Source organism: Salvelinus fontinalis, chromosome 15, assembly GCF_029448725.1.
Source record: "Salvelinus fontinalis isolate EN_2023a chromosome 15, ASM2944872v1, whole genome shotgun sequence".
Lineage (NCBI taxonomy): Eukaryota > Metazoa > Chordata > Actinopteri > Salmoniformes > Salmonidae > Salvelinus > Salvelinus fontinalis.
The window spans coordinates 8,382,427-8,401,578 of record NC_074679.1 but is presented as its reverse complement, the minus strand read 5'-3'; the positions used below and the strand labels follow the sequence as shown (position 1 = coordinate 8,401,578).

The 19,152-nt window shown below is 45.2% G+C and overlaps 1 pseudogene; it reads left to right on the top strand.

Annotated features, from left to right (window-relative positions):
* Positions 1–1,733: 1,733 nt before the first annotated feature.
* Positions 1,734–6,531, top strand: LOC129811372 (GTPase IMAP family member 7-like; annotated as a pseudogene).
* The last annotated feature ends 12,621 nt before the right edge of the window (positions 6,532–19,152 follow it).

Sequence of the window (19,152 nt, the reverse complement as noted above, 5' to 3'; positions counted from 1 at the left end):
CAAGGGAAGACACTTCTCTACTATTCCGGTTTGACATGATGCTCTCAAGGTGTGTCTCTTTCATGTTGCGTGGTATCACCTGTAGATGACTCCTAGACACTTTCACATATGGGGCTCCCGAGTGGCGCAGCGGTCTAAGGAACTGCATCTTAGTGCTTGAGGCATCACTACAGACACCCTGGTGTGAATCCAGGCTGTATCACAACCGGCCGTGATTAGGAGTCCCATAGGGCGCCGAACAATTGGCCCAGCGTCGTCCGGGTGTGGCTGGTGTAGGCCGTAAATAAGAATTTGTTCTTAACTGACTTGCCTAGTAAAATAAAGTAAATAAATAAAAACATATTTTGCCTCCGCATTGGTGTCCACATCAGGATATACACTTGTTACAGTTGAAGTCGGAAGTTTACATGCACTTAAGTTGGAGTCATTAAAACTCCTTTTTCAACCACTCCACAAATGTAAGGTTAACAAACTATAGTTTTGGCAAGGACATAGTTTTGTAGTTTTGGCAAGGAAATAACTTGTGCATGACACAAGTTATTTTTCCAACAATTGCTTACAGACAGATTATTTCACTTATAACTCACTGTATCACAATTCCAGTGGGTCAGAAGTTTACATACACTAAGTTGACTGTGCCTTTAAACAGCTTGGAAAATTCCAGAAAATGATGTCATGGCTTTAGAAGCTTCTGATAGGCTAATTGACATAATTTGAGTCAATTGGAGGTGTACCTGTGGATGTATTTCAAGGCCTACCTTAAAACTCAGTGTCTCTTTGCTTGACAGCATGGGAAAATCAAAAGAAATCAGCCAATATCTCAGAAATTAAATTGTAGACCTCCACAAGTCTGGTTCATCCTTGGGAGCAATTTCCAAGTGCCTGAAGGTACCACGTTCATCTGTACAAATAATAGAACGCAAGTATAAACACGCAGCCGTCATACCGCTCAGGAAGGAGACGTGTTCTGTGTCCTAGAGATGAACGTACCTTGGTGTGAAAAGTGCAAAGCAATCCCAGAACAACAGCAAAGGACCTTGTGAAGATGCTGGAGGAAACAGGTATAAAAGTATCTATATCCACAGTAAAACGAGTCCTAGATTGACATAACCTGAAAGGCCGCTCAGCAAAGAAGAAGCCACTGCTCGAAAACCGCCATAAAAAAAGCCAGACTACGGTTTGCAACATGGCCCATGGGGACAAAGATCATACTTTTTGGAGAAATGTCCTCTGGTTTGATGAAACAAAAAATAGAACTGTTTGGCCATAATGACCATCGTTATGTTTGGAGGAAAAAGGGAGAGGCTTGCAAGCCGAAGAACACCATCCCAACCGTGAAGCACGGGGGTGGCAGCATCATGTTGTGGGGGTGCTTTGCTGCAGGAGGGACTGGTGCACTTCACAAAATAGAATGGCATCATGAGAAGGGGAAATTATGTGGATATATTGAAGCAACATCTCAAGTCATCAGTCAGGAAGTTAAAGCTTGGTCGCAAATAGGTCTTCCAAATCAACAATGACCCCAAGCATACTTACAAGTTGTGGCAAAATGGCTTAAGGACAACAAAGTCAAGGTATTGGAGTGGCCATCACAAAGCCCTGAACTCAATCGCATTGAAAATTTGTGGGCAGAACTGAAAAAGTGTATGCGAGCAAGGAGGCCTACAAACCTGACTGAGTTACACCAGCTCTGTCAGGAGGAATGGGCTAAAATTCACCAAATTTATTGTGGGAAGCTTGTGGAAGGCTACCTGAAACATTTGACCCAAGTTAAACAATTTAAAGGCAATGCTACCAAATACTAATTGAGTGTATGTAAACCTCTGACCCACTGGGAATGTGATGAAAGAAATTAAATCTAAATTAAATCTCACTCTCTACTATTATTCTGACATTTCACATTCTTACAATAAAGTGGTGATTCTAACTGACCTGAGACAGGACATTTTTACTAGGATTAAATGTCAGGAATTGTGAAAAACTGAGTTTAAATGTATTTGGCTAAGGTGTATGTAAACTTCCAACTTCAAATGTAAGTGTGTGACTTGTTAAGCACAGTTTCACTTATTTAGGCTTGCCATAACTTAGGGGTTGAATACTTATTGACTCAAGACATTTCAGCTTTTCATTTTTTATTCATTTGTCAAAATTACTCAAAATAATTATACTTTGAAATTATGGGGTATTGTGTGTATGTGGAAAAAGCCAAGGGGTATGAATATTTTCTGAAGGCACTGTTTTTTTTTTACATTTCCTGTTGTTGCTTTTATGTCTTGTGAAGAGTTTAATGCTATCAGCTGACATTAAGTTGAAGACGGATGATGACGATGTTGATTGTTGTAAATAAAACAAAATACTTAAATGTTAGGACTATGAAATAGACCTTGTCAACGTCAAGTGTTCACAAAACTGAAACTCAAACCTCTGCTTTGTACAGGGTTTATATTTGTCCCTCTGCACCTGCATTGAAACATGGGGTTGGCCACAACAACGTCACATGTCAGTTCTGATATCATACTGTATATCTATAGAGGAAGGAGTGAGGTACAGTCACGTCCTTCGTTATTATTGCCTCGGTGTGTGTAGAATATTATTACCTTGGTGTGTGTAGAATATCGGAGATAAAGAATGACTGAAAGAATGGCTGAGGACGAGCGTGAGTATTGAACAGTATAAATATTTACTTTTCGCAATATTATCCGTGTTCCAAATGGGGTTCCCAATGTACTGAATTGACTAGTTTAAATGGGATCTCTTATATTGAACATTAAACAGAGCCTGGTGTCACGCCAGGACATGTTCAACGCATCTGATTCTGAGTATGGCATGTGACATGTATTTCACATTTTAGTAAGATTTTATTCATGTTTTTTTTTTTTACAATACAAAAAATACACATACAAACTACAACATACTACATCACCCCTTTACAGACCCACTTGCTCACATCCCGATATCCAGCGCCCGTATCACACTCCGAAGACACGACTCGTCCGTTGTGCTGGAGAACTTGTGAATTTTGTCTCTTGTATAATACGTTCTATACATTCGTTTTTATAGTGGATTAAGCAGCATTTTCGTTAACTGTAATCTCGTTAGTTATTTCCAGCATTCCCTCCATCTTGTGCCAATATCAGATATTTTTAAGTCTTGGTAGTTGTACAGCTTACTTATCATATGAACATCCTTTTATGACTCAAATAGGATTCCCTCAAGATTGCTCTGATGTCCAAAAGATTTCAAATAGACCTTTCTTGATATTACACTTTTAAGTTGCATGTATTTGAAAATATCTACATTGGTCAATCCAAAATTGCTTTTTAATTCTGTCTTGGAAATAAATGTATTTCCTTTTACCAAGTCATTTATGGTATCCATTCCTTTAATTTCCATGCGGGCCAATTTATCTGTGAATTCTGAATAGTTATCCAAGGGCTGTTCCATAGGGTTGTGTTTTCAGGAAGTGATATTGGTTCTTGTAGAACACGTTTCATTTTCTTCCATATTGTTTTAGTGTTATTAACTATGAAGTTGGTCATGTTCTTAGGATTGTCCTTTGAAAACAGATGCATGAACATATGTACCCGTTGTTCCTCTTTAGTGCGTTTAAAGATATGTTGCAAGTAAAAGCCCTGGGTGGCTAGATGATACAATTCCAAGTCTGAGAGGTTAAAACCACCATTTCCCTTTTTTATTCTATGAGTTTTATTTGCCTATATAAAGTCTGTGTTGACCGAGGATACTTTTTAAAGAATGCCCCAGGTCTGGTAATTGGTATTACAGAGAATAAATCTAAAAACTTTGGGAGCCATTCTGATCAGGTTTATTCTACCTGTAAGATATACTGTATGTGAAGATTATTCCATATAATTAGATCTGCTTTCATATTGTTCAGTAATAGGATAAAGTTATCATTATATATGTATTGTTTGTTGTCACTTATTAAGCATCCGAAGTATTTTATATTTTTTTGTGGTCCACTGAAAATGATTGCTGTATATAATGAGTTATTCTTTTTCCTATTGCCATTATAAAAGATGTCTCACTGTGTTTTATTTTGTCTAACACCATTCAGTTGTTCCCTTGGTAGCCCAAGACAAGACCTCCTCTACTGGTGAGTTCATTCATCTCCAAAAATACCACCCCAGATTATAAGGACTTTAATATTTCCATCAACTGAGCCGATTCAGATCTATACTCAATCTACAGTGCATTCGGAAAGTATTCAGACGCCTTGACTTCTTCCACATTTTGTTACTTTAGTCTTATCCTAAAGTCGATTATCAATCTGCATACAATACCCCATAATGACAAAGTGAAAACAGGTTTAGATTTTTTTGCAAATGTATAAAAAAAAAAAACTGAAATGACTTATTTACATAAGTATTCAGACCCTTTGCTATGAGATGCAAAAATGAGCTCAGGTGCATCCTGTTTCCATTGATCATCCTTGAGATGTTTCTACAACTTGATTGGAGTCCACCTGTGGTAAATGCAATTGATTGGACATGATTTGGAAAGGCACACACCTGTCTATATAAGGTCCCACAGTTGACAGTCTATGTCAGAGCAAAAACCAAACCAATGAGATCGAAGGAATTTTCCATAGAGCTCCGAGACATGATTGTGTCGAGCCACAGATCTGGGGAAGGTTACCAAAAAATGTCTGCAGCATTGTTCTCAAGAACACAGTGGCTTCCATCATTCTTAATTGAAAGAAGTTTGGAACCACCAAGACTCTTCCTAGAGCTGGCCGCCAAGCCAAACTGAGAAATCAGGGAAGAAGGGCCTTGATCAGGGAGGTGACCAAGAACCCGATGGTCAATCTGACTGAGGTTCAGAGTTCCTCTGTGGAGATGGGAGAACCTTCCAGAAGGACAACCATATCTGCAGCGCTCCATCAATCAGGCCTCTATGGCAGAGTGGCCAGACAGAAGCCACTCCTCAGTAAAAGGCATTTGACATCCAGCTTGGAGTTTGCCAAATGGCACCTAAAGGACTCTTAGAGAAACAAGATTCGCAACACACCCCATCCAACCTGTCAGAGCTTGAGAGGATCTGCAGAGAGGAATGGGAGAAACTCCCCAAATACAGGTTTGCCAAGCTTGTAGCGTCATACCCAAAAAGACTCTAGGCTTTAATCGCTTGCAAAGGTGCTTCAACAAAGTACTGAGTAAAGGGTCTGAATACTTATGTGATATTTCAGTTTTTTATTTGAAAGTACATTGGCAAGAAATTCTAAAAAACAGTTTTTGCTTTGTCATTACGGGGTATTGTGTGTAGTTTGATGAGGGAAAAAATGTAATGTAATTAAAATGCTGTAACTTAACAAAATGTGGAAAAGGTCAAGGGGTCTGAATACTTTCCCGAATGCACTAAGAAAGAATAAAACAACAGAACATCTTGTAGTGAACAGTCCTGTCTTTTAGATTTGTTTAGGATTGTTCTGGTGGGTAAGACTGGAGCAGGGAAGAGTGCAACCGGAAACACCATCCTGGGGAAAACGGTGTTTGAAGTGAACGCCTCTCTCAATTCTGTGACAGACAAGTGTTACAAAACAATTGGAGAGGTGTGTGGGATGCGGGTGCATATTGTTGACACTCCTGGCATCTTCGACACAGCGAAGACGGATGAAGAAGTGAAAAAGACAGTAGGGGAGTGTGTCAACATGTCTGTTCCGGGACCCCACGCATTCCTGCTGGTGATCAGGCTGGGGGGGGAGGTTCACAGAGGAGGAGAAGGACACCGTGAAGTGGATCCAGGAGAACTTTGGAGAGAACGCTTCATTGCACACCCTCTTGCTGTTCACCTGTAAAGATCAGCTGAATGGTCAAGAAGTGGTCAACGTTCTGAGAAAGTCCAAGGATGTACAGGAACTTCTAAACGCCTGTGGGGGCAGATATCACTCGTTCAATAACAACGATAAAGACCCCACTCAGGTTACAGAGCTTCTGGAGAAGATAAAAGAAATGTTGGAGAATAATGGAGGAAATTACTACACCAATGACATGTATAAGAAGGCTCAGAAAAAGATCAAAGAGGAGGAGGAGAAGAGGAAAGCGGAGGAAGAAAAGCAGAGGCAGGAGCAGGAAAGAATCATAGAGCAAAGAATAAGACAGGAGATAGAAGAGAAGGGGAGGAGAAAGATAATGTTCCGTATGATATTGCTTGTTGCTATTCTGTTAATCATAGGAGGGGTGATTTTAGTAGCTACTATAGGGGGAACAGTGGCAAAAGCTATTGGAATAACATTCATTATTGTGGGAGTTTTCATAATGGTGGGTATCATAATAGCTATGAATTTCAAGACACAAAGATGTGGAGCTGGCACACTTGCCTCAGTGTAAAATTGGGCCTGTTCCAGACAGACCTGGCACCTATGAACCTAATGAGAGCCAGGCGGAGCTGTGCCCTTGCAGATTTGGTTTTGCAATTTTTTTATTATGGTGGTAGTAGCGGTGGTGGTAGTATCGGTGGTGGTGGTAGTAGCGGTGGTGGTAGTAGTAGCGGTGGTAGTAGTAGCGGTGGTGGTAGTAGCGGTGGTGGTAGTAGTAGCGGTGGTGGTGGTAGTAGCGGTGGTAGTAGTAGTGGTGGTGGTAGTAGCGGTGGTGGTGGTAGTAGCCGTGGTGGTAGTAGCGGTGGTGGTGATAGTAGCGGTGGTGGTGGTAGTAGCGGTGGTGGTGGTAGTAGCGGTGGTAGTAGTAGCGGTGGTGGTAGTAGCGGTGGTGGTGGTAGTAGCGGTGGTGGTGGTAGTAGCGGTGGTGGTGATAGTAGCGGTGGTGGTGGTAGTAGCAGTGGTAGTGGTGGTAGTAGTAGTGGTGGTAGTATTAGTAGTGGTGGTGGTGGTAGTATTAGTGGTGGTGGTAGTAGTAGTGGTAGTATTAGTGGTAGTATTAGTAGTGGTGGTAGTAGTATTAGTGGTAGTATTAGTAGTGGTGGTGGTAGTAGTGGTGGTGGTAGTCTTAGTGGTGGTGGTAGTATAGTGGTGGTAATATTAGTGGTAGTAGCAGTGGTGGTGGTAGTAGCGGTGGTGGTAGTAGCAGTGGTGGTGGTAGTAGTGGTGGTAGTATTAGTGGTGGTAGTAGTGGTAGTATTTGTGGTGGTAGTAGTGGTAGTATTAGTGGTAGTATTAGTAGTGGTGGTGGTAGTAGTGGTGGTGGTAGTCTTAGTGGTGGTGGTAGTATAGTGGTGGTAGTAGCAGTAGTAGTAGTATTAGTGGTAGTATTAGTAGTGGTGGTGGTAGTAGTAGTGGTGGTGGTAGTCTTAGTGGTGGTGGTAGTATAGTGGTAGTATTAGTGGTAGTATTAGTAGTGGTGGTGGTAGTAGTAGTGGTAGTGGTGGTAGTAGTAGTGGTGGTGGTAGTAGTATTAGTGGTGGTGGTAGTAGTAGTGGTAGTAGTATGAGTAGTGGTGGTGGTGGTAGTATTAGTGGTGGTGGTAGTAGTAGTGGTAGTATTAGTGGTAGTATTAGTAGTGGTGGTGGTAGTGGTAGTGGTGGTAGTAGTAGTGGTGGTGGTAGTCTTAGTGATGGTGGTAGTATAGTGGTAGTATTAGTGGTAGTATTAGTAGTGGTGGTAGTAGTAGTAGTGGTAGTGGTGGTAGTAGTAGTGGTAGTATTAGTGGTAGTATTAGTAGTGATGGTGGTAGTAGTAGTGGTAGTGGTGGTAGTAGTAGTGGTGGTGGTAGTCTTAGTGGTGGTGGTAGTATAGTGGTGGTATTAGTATTAGTGGTGGTGGTAGTATTAGTGGTAGTATTAGTATTAGTGGTGGTGGTAGTAGTAGTGGTAGTGGTGGTAGTAGTAGTGGTGGTAGTAGCAGTAGTAGAGACTACAGTTAAGTAGTAAACACAGCTATAGTATCTACTGCCTTCTCAAAGATATTGGTGCAAATGGCAAATTACAATATAACAATTATCATGTTTAAGTAATCAATGTATGTTATTGTACTGCTTGATAAATAAAAAAAGATCTGTCCTGGTTTTCCCCAGTATAAATGGATGGAAAATTAATTAACTTGTTTTCCAAATGCACAATGAATATTTTCCTACTTTATTTTTGGTCGTAAAAGTCGAATGCAGCTGTTTTTTATTTCAATGTATAAATAATTTCTCTGTAACAATTAAGTATGTTAATGTGATTCTTTTTAATAAAAATTGTCCCAAAAAAAACAGAAATAGCTTCTTAGCAAGACCAATTTCTCAATCATGAATTTTTCTAGGACTGTCTGGGAGTGGTCTGAGTGGGGAGGGGAAAACCGAAAACTAGCTGTTATTGCAATGACTTGGAAGCCCATTTCTTGATGTTTTTGACTGCACTGCGCCTTTAAACAGCATAATTTGTATCACTTTGGGCTAAAATATCCTAAAAAACACATTGTTTTTTATTCAGGCGGCTTTTTGTGACACTGAGATTTGAGTCATTATACTGCTGATAGTTTTTCAGAGATAATGCAGCTATTGCTAGAGTTTCTCAACAGGACAGGAGAATGCTTTGGTTTCTGCAACAGGTTGTTGCGATCGTTATTGCTGTGCTGCAGAGGGCCAACAACAACGCCTCAGCAGAGACATGAACACAGAGAAATAGAGTTGTGTGTGTTTTTAATTGTTTTATTTTATTTCACCTTTATTTAACCAGGTAGGCTAGTTGAGAACAAGTTCTCATTTGCAACTGCGACCTGGCCAAGATAAAGCATAGCAGTGTGAACAGGCAACAACACAGAGTTACACATGGAGTAAACAATAAACAAGTCAATAACATGGTAGAAAAAAAGAGAATCTATATACAATGTGTGCAAAAGGCATGAGGAGGTAGGCAATAAATCGAATAATTACAATTTAGCAGATGTGTGGGGGGGGGGGGGGGTGAGACATCTCTGAAAAACTAGGTATAACACAATTACTCTGATAAGACTGACTCTATTAGTGCTGCTTTGTTTTCAGCTAGCTGCAGCATTGCTAGGTCTTCTTCGCTGCATCTGACCATATTAACAAACAGTAATCAAGATGGGACAAGACCAGAGACTGAACCACTAGCAGAGCTTTGTGTAAAAACAAAACAACCACAGATCTTATTTTGAAATTGTTTTAAGTAGCCCACAAGTAGTAGTGGCAGTACAGTAGTTTCGTTCCACGAATATTGCCTGGTAGTGTAATTTGGTCAAAAATAACAATTTATTTAACCTAATTCTACAATTTTGTCATAAACAACACGTTCAACTTAATGACACTTTTATTTTACAATTTCAAGAGGTTAATTTGAGAAAGAAATACTAGAAAAGTGACAGCGTTGACCGTAACGGGGTTGACCGTAACGGGGTGGACCGTAACGAGGTGGACCGTAACGGGGTTCACAATATTTTCTTAAATTAGCCATTACTCTCCTTGTGACAGAGGGAATGGAAGCTTGTTATGTTCAACAGGGACGGGCAATTGAATTCAAGCTTTAACATTTTTTTAATGTGCTAAAACATTTCTAGCCTACTTACAGTATTTATGAGTAACACGATTGACGTATTATGCTCAATGCAATCAGTTTTTCACAAAACATCAGAAAATGGCCAATTAGTCAAATGACAGTGTAAAAGCAGGGGAGTTGGTTCTACTCTAATAGATGTTCAATGTTTCTTTAGATAAAAAACATTTGATTTAGTTTCCTTTATCTTCTGAAACCTGCACGTAATGTGTGACCTAAAAGCATGAACTAAAACCTATAAAAAGGCAGAGGCTGGATCCGAAGGTAACCACCCCGTTCCACCCCAGTCCCTACACCCCTGAAGCCTCTTCCCCAGAACTGAAGATTCAAATCACGTTTTCCGCATGTGTTTCTTTATCTCTAATTTACCCACACATTTTGGTGGTCACCCTCCCTTCAAAATCAAAACAAGTTATTTTTTGTCACAAGCTTCGTAAAAAACAGGTGTAGACTAACAGTGAAATTCTTACTTACGGGCCCTTCCGAACAACGCAGAGAGACAGACAATAGAAAAATAAACACATAATAATAAAAGTAATAATAAATACACAGAGTAACGATAACTTGGCTATTTACACGGGGTACCAGTACCGGTCATTGTGCTGGGGTACGAGGTAATTGAGGTAGATATGTACAACTAGGAATAAAGTGACAGATAATAAGCAGTAGCAGCAGCGTATGTGATGAGTGAAAAAAGTTAGTACAGAAAAGGTCAATAGTTTAGGTAGCTATTGGTTAACTATTTAACTAGCTACAGTATTTAGCAGTATTATGGCTTGGGGGTAGAAGCTTTTCATGGTCCTGTTGGTTCCAGACTTGGTGTAAAGGGTACCGCTTGCCGTGCATTAGCAGAGAGAACAGTCTGACTTGGGTGGCTTGAGTCTTTAGCAATGTTTAGGGCCTGACAGCGCCTGGTATAGAGGTCCTGGATGGCAGGGAGCTCGGCCCCAGTTATGTACTTGGCCGTATGCATTACCCTCTGTTGCACCTTGCGATCGGATGCCAAGCAGTTTCCATATCAAGCAGTGATGAAGCCAGTCAAGATGCTCTCAATGGTGCAGCTGTATAACTTTTTGAGGATCTGATGGCCAATGACAAATCTTTTAAGCCTCCTGAGGGGGAAGAGGAGTTGTTGTGCCCTCTTCAAGACTGTGTTGGTGTGTGTGGACCATGCTAAATCCTTAGTGATGTGGACACAGAGGAACATGAGGAACCCACTCTACTACAGCCCTGTCGATGTGAATGGGGGCGTGCTCAGCCCTCCGTTTCCTGTAGTCCACGATCTGCTCCTTTGTCTTACTGACGTTGAGGGAGAGGTTAGTGTCCTGGTACCACACCGACAGGTCTCTGACCCCCTCCCTATAGGTTGTGATTAGTTGATCAGTCCTGCCACCGTCGTGTCGTCGGCAAACTTAATGACGTAGTCATGCACGGCTACGCAGTCATGGATGAACAGGGAGAACAGGAAGGGACTAAGCACGCACCCACGAGCCTACCCTTACCACCTGGGGGCGGCCCATCAGGAAGTCCAGGATCTAGTTGCAGAAGGAGGTGTTCAGGCCCAGGGTCCTTAGCTTAGTGATGAGCTTGGAGGGGAATATGGTGATAAATGCTGAGTTGTAGTCATTGAACTGCATTCTCACACAGGTGTTCCTCTTGTCCAGGTGGGAAAGGGCAGGTGTGGAGTGCAATAGTGATTGTGTCATCTGTGGATCTGTTGGGGCGGTGTGCGAATTGGAGTGGGTCCAGGGTGTCTGGGATGATGGTGTGAGCCATGACTTTCAAAGCATTTCATGGCTACAGATGTGAGTGCTATGGGCAGATAGTCATTTAGACAGGTTACCTTGCCATTATTGGGCACAGGGACCGTGGTGGTCTGCTTGAAACAAGTAGGTATTACAGACTTAGTCAGGAAGAGGTTGAAAATGTCAGTGAAGACACTTGACAGCCGGTCAGCACATGCTCTGAGTATGTGTCATGGTAATCCGTCTGGCCTTGCGATCTTGTGAATGTTAACCTGTTTAAACTTCTTAGTCACATAGACTCCGGAGAGCGCGATCACACAGTCATCCAGAACAGCTGATGCTCTCATGCATGGTTCAGTGTTGCTTGCCACGAAGCGAGAATAGAAGGCATTTAGCTCTTCTGGTAGGGTCACATCACTGGGAAGCTCGCGTATGGGTTTACCTTTGTTACCCGTGATACAGTCCTGCTTACAAGCGTCATAGCCGGTGTAGTAGGGTTCTATTTTAGTCCTTGAAGCTTTGCCTGTCTGATGGTTCTTCTTAGGACATAACATGATTTCTTATAAGCGTTCGGATTAGAGTCCCGCTCCTTTAAAGAGGAAGCACCAGCCTCTAATGGTTAGAGCGTTGGGCCAGTAACCGAAGGGTTGCTGGATTGAATCCTCGAGCTGACAATGTAACAATCTGTCGTTCTGCCCCTGAGGAAGGCAGTTAACCCACTGTTAACCAGGCGCCGAAGACGTGGATGTTGATTAAGGCAGGCCCCCGTACCTCTCTGATTCAGAGGGGTTGGGTTGAATACGGAAGACACATTTCAGTTGAAGGCATTTAGTTGTAAAACTGACTAGTTATCTCCCTTTCCTTTTCCCTTTAGCTCAGTGTGGATATTGCCTATAGTCTATGGCTTCTGGTTGGGATATGTACGTACGTCCACTATGGGGATGACGTCGTCGATGCATGTCCTTCACATTTCACACTGTCAATCGTGAATGATAATAAAGCATCTTCATGCCAATCATTTGATCTCGGAGTGTGGTGTCAGGAAAATAACCTCACACTCAACGTCAACAAAACAAAGGAGATGATTGTGGACTTCAGGAAACAGCAGAGGGAGCACCCCCTTATCCACATCGACGGGACAGTAGTGGAGAGGGTAGTAAGTTTTAAGTTCCTCGGTGTACACATCACGGACAAACTGAATTGGTCCACCCACACAGACAGCGTTGTGAAGAAGGCGCAGCAGCGCCTCTTCAACCTCAGGAGGCTGAAGAAGTTTGGCTTGTCACCAAAAGCACTCACAAACTTCTACAGATGCACAATCGAGAGCATCCTGTCGGGTTGTATCACCGCCTGGTACGGCAACTGCTCCGCCCACAACCGTAAGACTCTCCAGAGGGTAGTGAGGTCTGCACAACGCATCACCGGGGGCAAACTACCTGCCCTCCAGGACATCTATACCACCAGATGTCACAGGAAGGCCAAAAAGATCATGAAGGACAACAACCACCCAAGCCACTGCCTGTTCACCCCGCTATCATCCAGAAGGCGAGGTCAGTACAGGTGCATCAAAGCAGGGACCGAGAGACTGAAAAACAGCTTCTATCTCAAGGCCATCAGACTGTTAAACAGCCATCACTAACATTTAGTGGCCGCTGCCAACATACTGACTCAACTCCAGCCACTTTAATAATGGGAATTGATGGAAATGTATGTAAAAATGTACCACTAGCCACTTTAAACAATGCAACTTAATATAATGTTTACATAGCCTACATTACTCATCTCATATGTATATGTATATACTGTACTATATATCATCTACTGCATCTTGCCATCTTTATGTAAAACATGTATCACTAGCCACTTTAAACTATGCCACTTTATGTTTATATACCCTACATTACTCATCTCATATGTATATACTGTACTCTATACCATCTACTGCATCTTGCCTATGCCGTTCTGTACCATCACTCATTCATATATCTTTATGTACATATTCTTTATCCCTTTACACTTGTGTGTATAAGGTAGTAGTTGTGGAATTGTTAGGTTAGATTACTCGTTGGTTATTACTGCATTGTCGGAACTAGAAGCACAAGCATTTCGCTACACTCGCATTAACATCTGCTAACCATGTGTATGTGACAAATAAAATTTGATTTGAATTGATTTGATCTCAATCAGTTTCATGGGAATATGCATTTAGATCTTTTTCAGTTGTTTTGAAGTACAGTGTTTTGAAGTACAGTGTTTTGAATTATGTGCAGTGAGCAAATTTTAGAGCAGATGGTGTTAACAATCTGTAGCATACTGTACCTGTTTCTTTTTTCAATCAAGTACATATTTTGCCTAGTCCTGCACGCTGTTAAAGTTTCGGCCACACGAGAGAAAAATGTGACCGTTCCACAATCATCCTAAAATCGAATTTAAAATGTGTGATGTTTTTTTTCCAACAGTAACAGTAATATGGTATTATATTCGGTTCTGTTAAGCAGAGACAGTGCGTAAAGTAGAATCCTGCACACATTTGCAGAAGCTTCAGTCTTTTAGCTGTCGTGAAGAAGATTCCAGAGAGTTCAGATCCGCAGCCCAAAAAAAGACTGTGCTCTCCCAGTATCTGCCTGCACCCCCCCCCTCCTCTCCTCTTCTTCTACTCACTTATTTAACAACACCACGAAGGACAAGACAATAAGCAATACTGCAAGGCTGTTATGGTTTTAGGTATTTTTTGTTAATTAGGTGTAAACAAGTTATCTAAATTCCTACTCTTTTGCTTGTAGGTGTGGATAGTTTTCTCTGTCCAACTTCTGGGACCCTTTTTGGATCCCAACTGCCTGACCCAGGGGGCGCAGACCACCATTACAGGGTCAGAGGGCTATGTACTGTATGAGGACCAGGAAGACCGAGGCCCAGGGGGCGTAGACCACCATTACAGGGTCAGAGGGCTATGTACTGTATGGGGACCAGGAAGACCGAGGCCCAGGGGGCGCAGACCACCATTACAGGGTCAGAGGGCTATGTACTGTATGGGGACCAGGAAGACAGAGGCCCAGGGGGCGCAGACCACCATTACAGGGTCAGAGGGCTATGTACTGTATGGGGACCAGGAAGACAGAGGCCCAGGGGGCGCAGACCACCATTACAGGGTCAGAGGGCTATGTACTGTATGAGGACCAGGAAGACCGAGGCCCAGGGGGCGCAGACCACCATTACAGGGTCAGAGGGCTATGTACTGTATGGGGACCAGGGAGACAGAGGCCCAGGGGGCGCAGACCACCATTACAGGGTCAGAGGGCTATGTACTGTTTGGGGACCAGGAAGACAGAGGCCCAGGGGGCGCAGACCACCATTACAGGGTCAGAGGGCTATGTACTGTATGGGGACCAGGAAGACAGAGGCCCAGGGGGCGCAGACCACCATTACAGGGTCAGAGGGCTATGTACTGTATGGGGACCAGGAAGACAGAGGCCCAGGGGGCGCAGACCACCATTACAGGGTCAGAGGGCTATGTACTGTATGAGGACCAGGGAGACCGAGGCCCAGGGGGCGCAGACCACCATTACAGGGTCAGAGGGCTATGTACTGTATGGGGACCAGGGAGACAGAGGCCCAGGGGGCGCAGACCACCATTACAGGGTCAGAGGGCTATGTACTGTATGGGGACCAGGAAGACAGAGGCCCAGGGGGCGCAGACCACCATTACAGGGTCAGAGGGCTATGTACTGTATGGGGACCAGGAAGACAGAGGCCCAGGGGGCGCAGACCACCATTACAGGGTCAGAGGGCTATGTACTGTATGAGGACCAGGAAGACAGAGGCCCAGAGGGCGCAGACCACCATTACAGGGTCAGAGGGCTATGTACTGTATGGGGACCAGGAAGACAGAGAGGCCCAGGGAGCGCAGACCACCATTACAGGGTCAGAGGGCTATGTACTGTATGGGGACCAGGAAGACAGAGAGGCCCAGGGAGCGTAGACCAGAGTCTAATGAGTGAACCTTTCCTGTTAACAATCTCCTTAACTAGAGAAGAATACTTCACATCTTTCTGATCTGTTTGGTTTCAAAGAGCTGTGGTCTTAAATTGCAGAAAAACAACAACTAAAAATGACATTGAGCATCACCGACCATCCAGTCCATCACACAATACTGCATGACAACAATGCATGACGTACCACACCAAACAAGATATCCTCCGCCTTCTGAAGACTGCATCAAAAGTAATTGGGCTACCTGTGAAACAATTCTTCAACAGTAATTACATCAAGAGCGTGAACAGACTAGCATCAAAAACTCTCCACGGACTCCAACCATGTCCTCCACTCAGAATACATAGTCCTGCCCACAGAAAGACGCTACAGAGAACCACTATGCAAAGTAAACCGATACAGGAACTCATTCATCCTACAGTCAATCAAACTATTGAACCATGGGGTCAGATCAGGAAAAAGACCCAGACACTGCTGCATGATTTCAACCCTCCCTGAGGTGATTCCTGACATGTGATCTTCTTTAATCACTTGTATAGTGCCTTTTAGAAATGATTCATACCCCTGGATTTATTCCACATTTTGTTGTTACCACCTGAATTCAAAATGTATTAAATTGATTGTTTTTTCTCACCCATCTACACACAATAAACCGTAAAGACAAAGTGAAAACATGTTTTAAGAAATTGTAGCAAATTTATTGAAAGTGAAATACAGAAATACATGTTACAGCAGTGAGTCTTTCTGGATAAGTCTAAGAGCTTTGCACACCTACAATTCTTCAAGCTTTGGCAAGTTGTTTGTTGATCATTACTAGACAGCCATTTTCAAGTCTTGCCATAGATTTTTAAGTCAATTTAAGTCAAGACTCTCTAAGCCATTCAGGAACATTCAATGTCGTCTTAGTAAGCAACTCCAGTGTATATTTGGCCTTGTGTTTTAGTGTCATAACTGTCGCTCTCCTCATCCTCAGATGAAGTGAGGAGAGAAGGATCTTCGGACCAAAATGCGGAGTCAGGGAAATAAGCCATTTTTATTACAAATACGACGTAGACTAAACAAAACAAAACACTTTCAAAACTTACAAAATAACAAAACGATGTTGACGCAACCTGAACATAAACTTACATAGACAAACGTAAACTCACGAACAGGAACGTACATCAAAACGAACGAACAGCCAAACAGCTCCAAAAGTGAATACATCGAACATAACGAAGACATCACAGGAGACAATCACCCACAAACACACAGTGATAATGCCCTACCTAAATATGACTCTTGATTAGAGGAAAATGCAAACCACCTGCCTCTAATCAAGAGCCATACCAGGCAAACCGAAACCAACATAGAAACAGGTAACATAGACTGCCCACCCAAAACACATGCCCTGACCATAAACACATAAAAACTAACATAAATAGGTCAGGACTGTTACAGTACCCCCCCCCCAAGGTGCGAACGCCGGGCGCACCAGCACAAAGTCCAGGGGGGGGTCCGGGTGGGCAGTTGACCACGGTGGTGGTTCCGGTTCAGGACGCTGTCCCCGTACCACCATAGTCACTCCCCTCTTCTTTCTACCCCTTCCACTGACCACCCAAACATTACCTTCCCCTAAATAAACAGCTAGCACCGGAACAAGGGGCAGCACCGGGACAAGGGGTAGCACCGGGACAAGGGGCAGCACAACAACAAGGGGCAGCACCAGGATAAGGACCATCACCGGAATAAGGGGCAGCACCGGGACAAGGGGCAGCACCGGGACAAGGGGCAGCACCGGGACAAGGGGCAGCACCGGGACAAGGGGCAGCACCGGGACAAGGGGCAGCACCGGGACAAGAGGCAGCACCGGGACAAGAGGCAGCACCGGGACAAGGGGCAGCACCGGGACAAGGGGCAGCACCGGGACAAGGGGCAGCACCGGGACAAGGGGCAGCACCGGGACAAGGGGCAGCACCGGGACAAGGGGCAGCACCGGGACAAGGGGCAACACCGGGACAAGGGGCAACACCGGGACAAGGGGCAGATCCCGGCTGAAGGACTCTGGCAGGTCCTGTTTGGACGGCTCTGGCAGGTCCATGCAGGCTGACGGCTCTCGACGCTCATGGCAGACTGACGGCTCTCTACGCTCATGGCAGGCTGACGGCTCTCGACGCTCATGGCAGGCTGACGGCTCTCGACGCTCATGGCAGGCTGACGGCTCTCGACGCTCATGGCAGGCTGACGGCTCTCGACGCTCATGGCAGGCTGACGGCTCTCGACGCTCATGGCGCTCTGACGGCTCTGGCTGCTCATGGCTCTCTGACGGCTCTGGCTGCTCATGGCTCTCTGACGGCTCTGGCTGCTCATGGCTCTTTGACGGCTCTGGCTGCTCATGGCTCTCTGGCGGCTCTGGCAGATCCTGTCTGATTGGCGGCTCTGGCAGATCCTGTCTGGTTGGCGGCTCTGGCAGATCCTGTCTGGTTGGCGGCTCTGGCAGATCCTGTCTGGTTGGCGGCTCTGGCAGATCCTGTCTGGCGGGCGGCTCTGGCAGATCCTGTCTGGCGGGCGGCTCTAGCGGCTCCTGTCTGGCGGGCGGCTCTAGCGGCTCCTGTCTGGCGGATGGCTCTGTAGGCTCATGGCAGACGGGCGGCTTTGCAGGCTCATGGCAGACGGGCGGCTTTGCAGGCTCCTGGCAGACGGATGGCTCAGATGGCGCTGGGGAGACGGATGGCTCAGATGGCGCTGGGGAGACGGATGGCTCAGATGGCGCTGGGGAGACGGATGGCTCAGATGGCGCTGGGGAGACGGATGGCTCTGGCCGGATACGGCGCACTGTAGACCTGGTGCGTGGTGCCGGAACTGGAGGCACCGGGCTAATGATAAGCACCCTCCTACTAGTGCGTGGAGCAGGGACAGGGCACACTGAACTCTCAAAGCGTACTCTATACCTGGTGCGTGGTACCGGCACTGGTGGCACCTGGCTGAGGGCACGCACCTCAGGACTAGTACGGGGAGAAGTGACAGTGTGTACAGGACTTAGGAGACGCACAGGTGGCTTAGTGCGTGGGGCCGGAACTGGAGGCACTGAACTGGATACACGCACTATAGGGAGAGTGCGTGGAGGAGGAACAGGGCTCTGGAAATGCACTGGTAGCCTAATGCGTAATATAGGCACTGTAGGTACTAGGCTGGGGCGGGGAGGTGGCGCCGGAAATACCGGACCGTACTGGCTCTCTTAAGCATTGAGCCTGCCCAACCTTACCTGGTTGAATGCTCCCGGTCGCCCGCCCAGTACGGGGAGGTGGAATAACCCGCACCGGGCTGTGTAGGCGAACCGGGGAAACCATGCGTAAGGCAGGTGCCATGTATGCCGGCCCGAGGAGACGCACTGGAGACCAGACGCGTTGAGCCGGCCTCATGACACCTGGCTCAATGCCCAATCTCGCCCTACCAGTGCGGGGAGGTGGAATAACCCGCACCGGCCTATGCACACGTACAGGAGACACCGTGCGCTCTACTGCGTAACACGGTGTCTGCCCGTACTCCCGCTCTCCACGGTTAGCCTGGGAAGTGGGCGCAGGTCTCCTACCTGCCCTTGGCCCACTACCCTTTAGCCCCCCCCCAAGAAATTTTTGGGAGTTACTCACGGGCTTTTTCGGCTTCCGTGCCAGACGCGTTCCCTCATAATTCCGGTTCCTCTCTCCGGTAGCCTCCGCTCTCCTAAGTGCCTCCAGCTGTTCCCATGGAAGGCGATCTCTACCTGCTAGGATCTCCTCCCATGTGTAGACACCTTTTCCATTCAATACATCGTCCCATGTCCATTGCTCCTTCTTCTGTCCCTTACTCCGTTTAGCATTCCCATACCGCTTGGTCTCTGTATTTTGGTGGGTGATTCTGTAATAACTGTCGCTCTCCTCATCCTCAGATGAAGTGAGGAGAGAAGGATCTTCGGACCAAAATGCGGAGT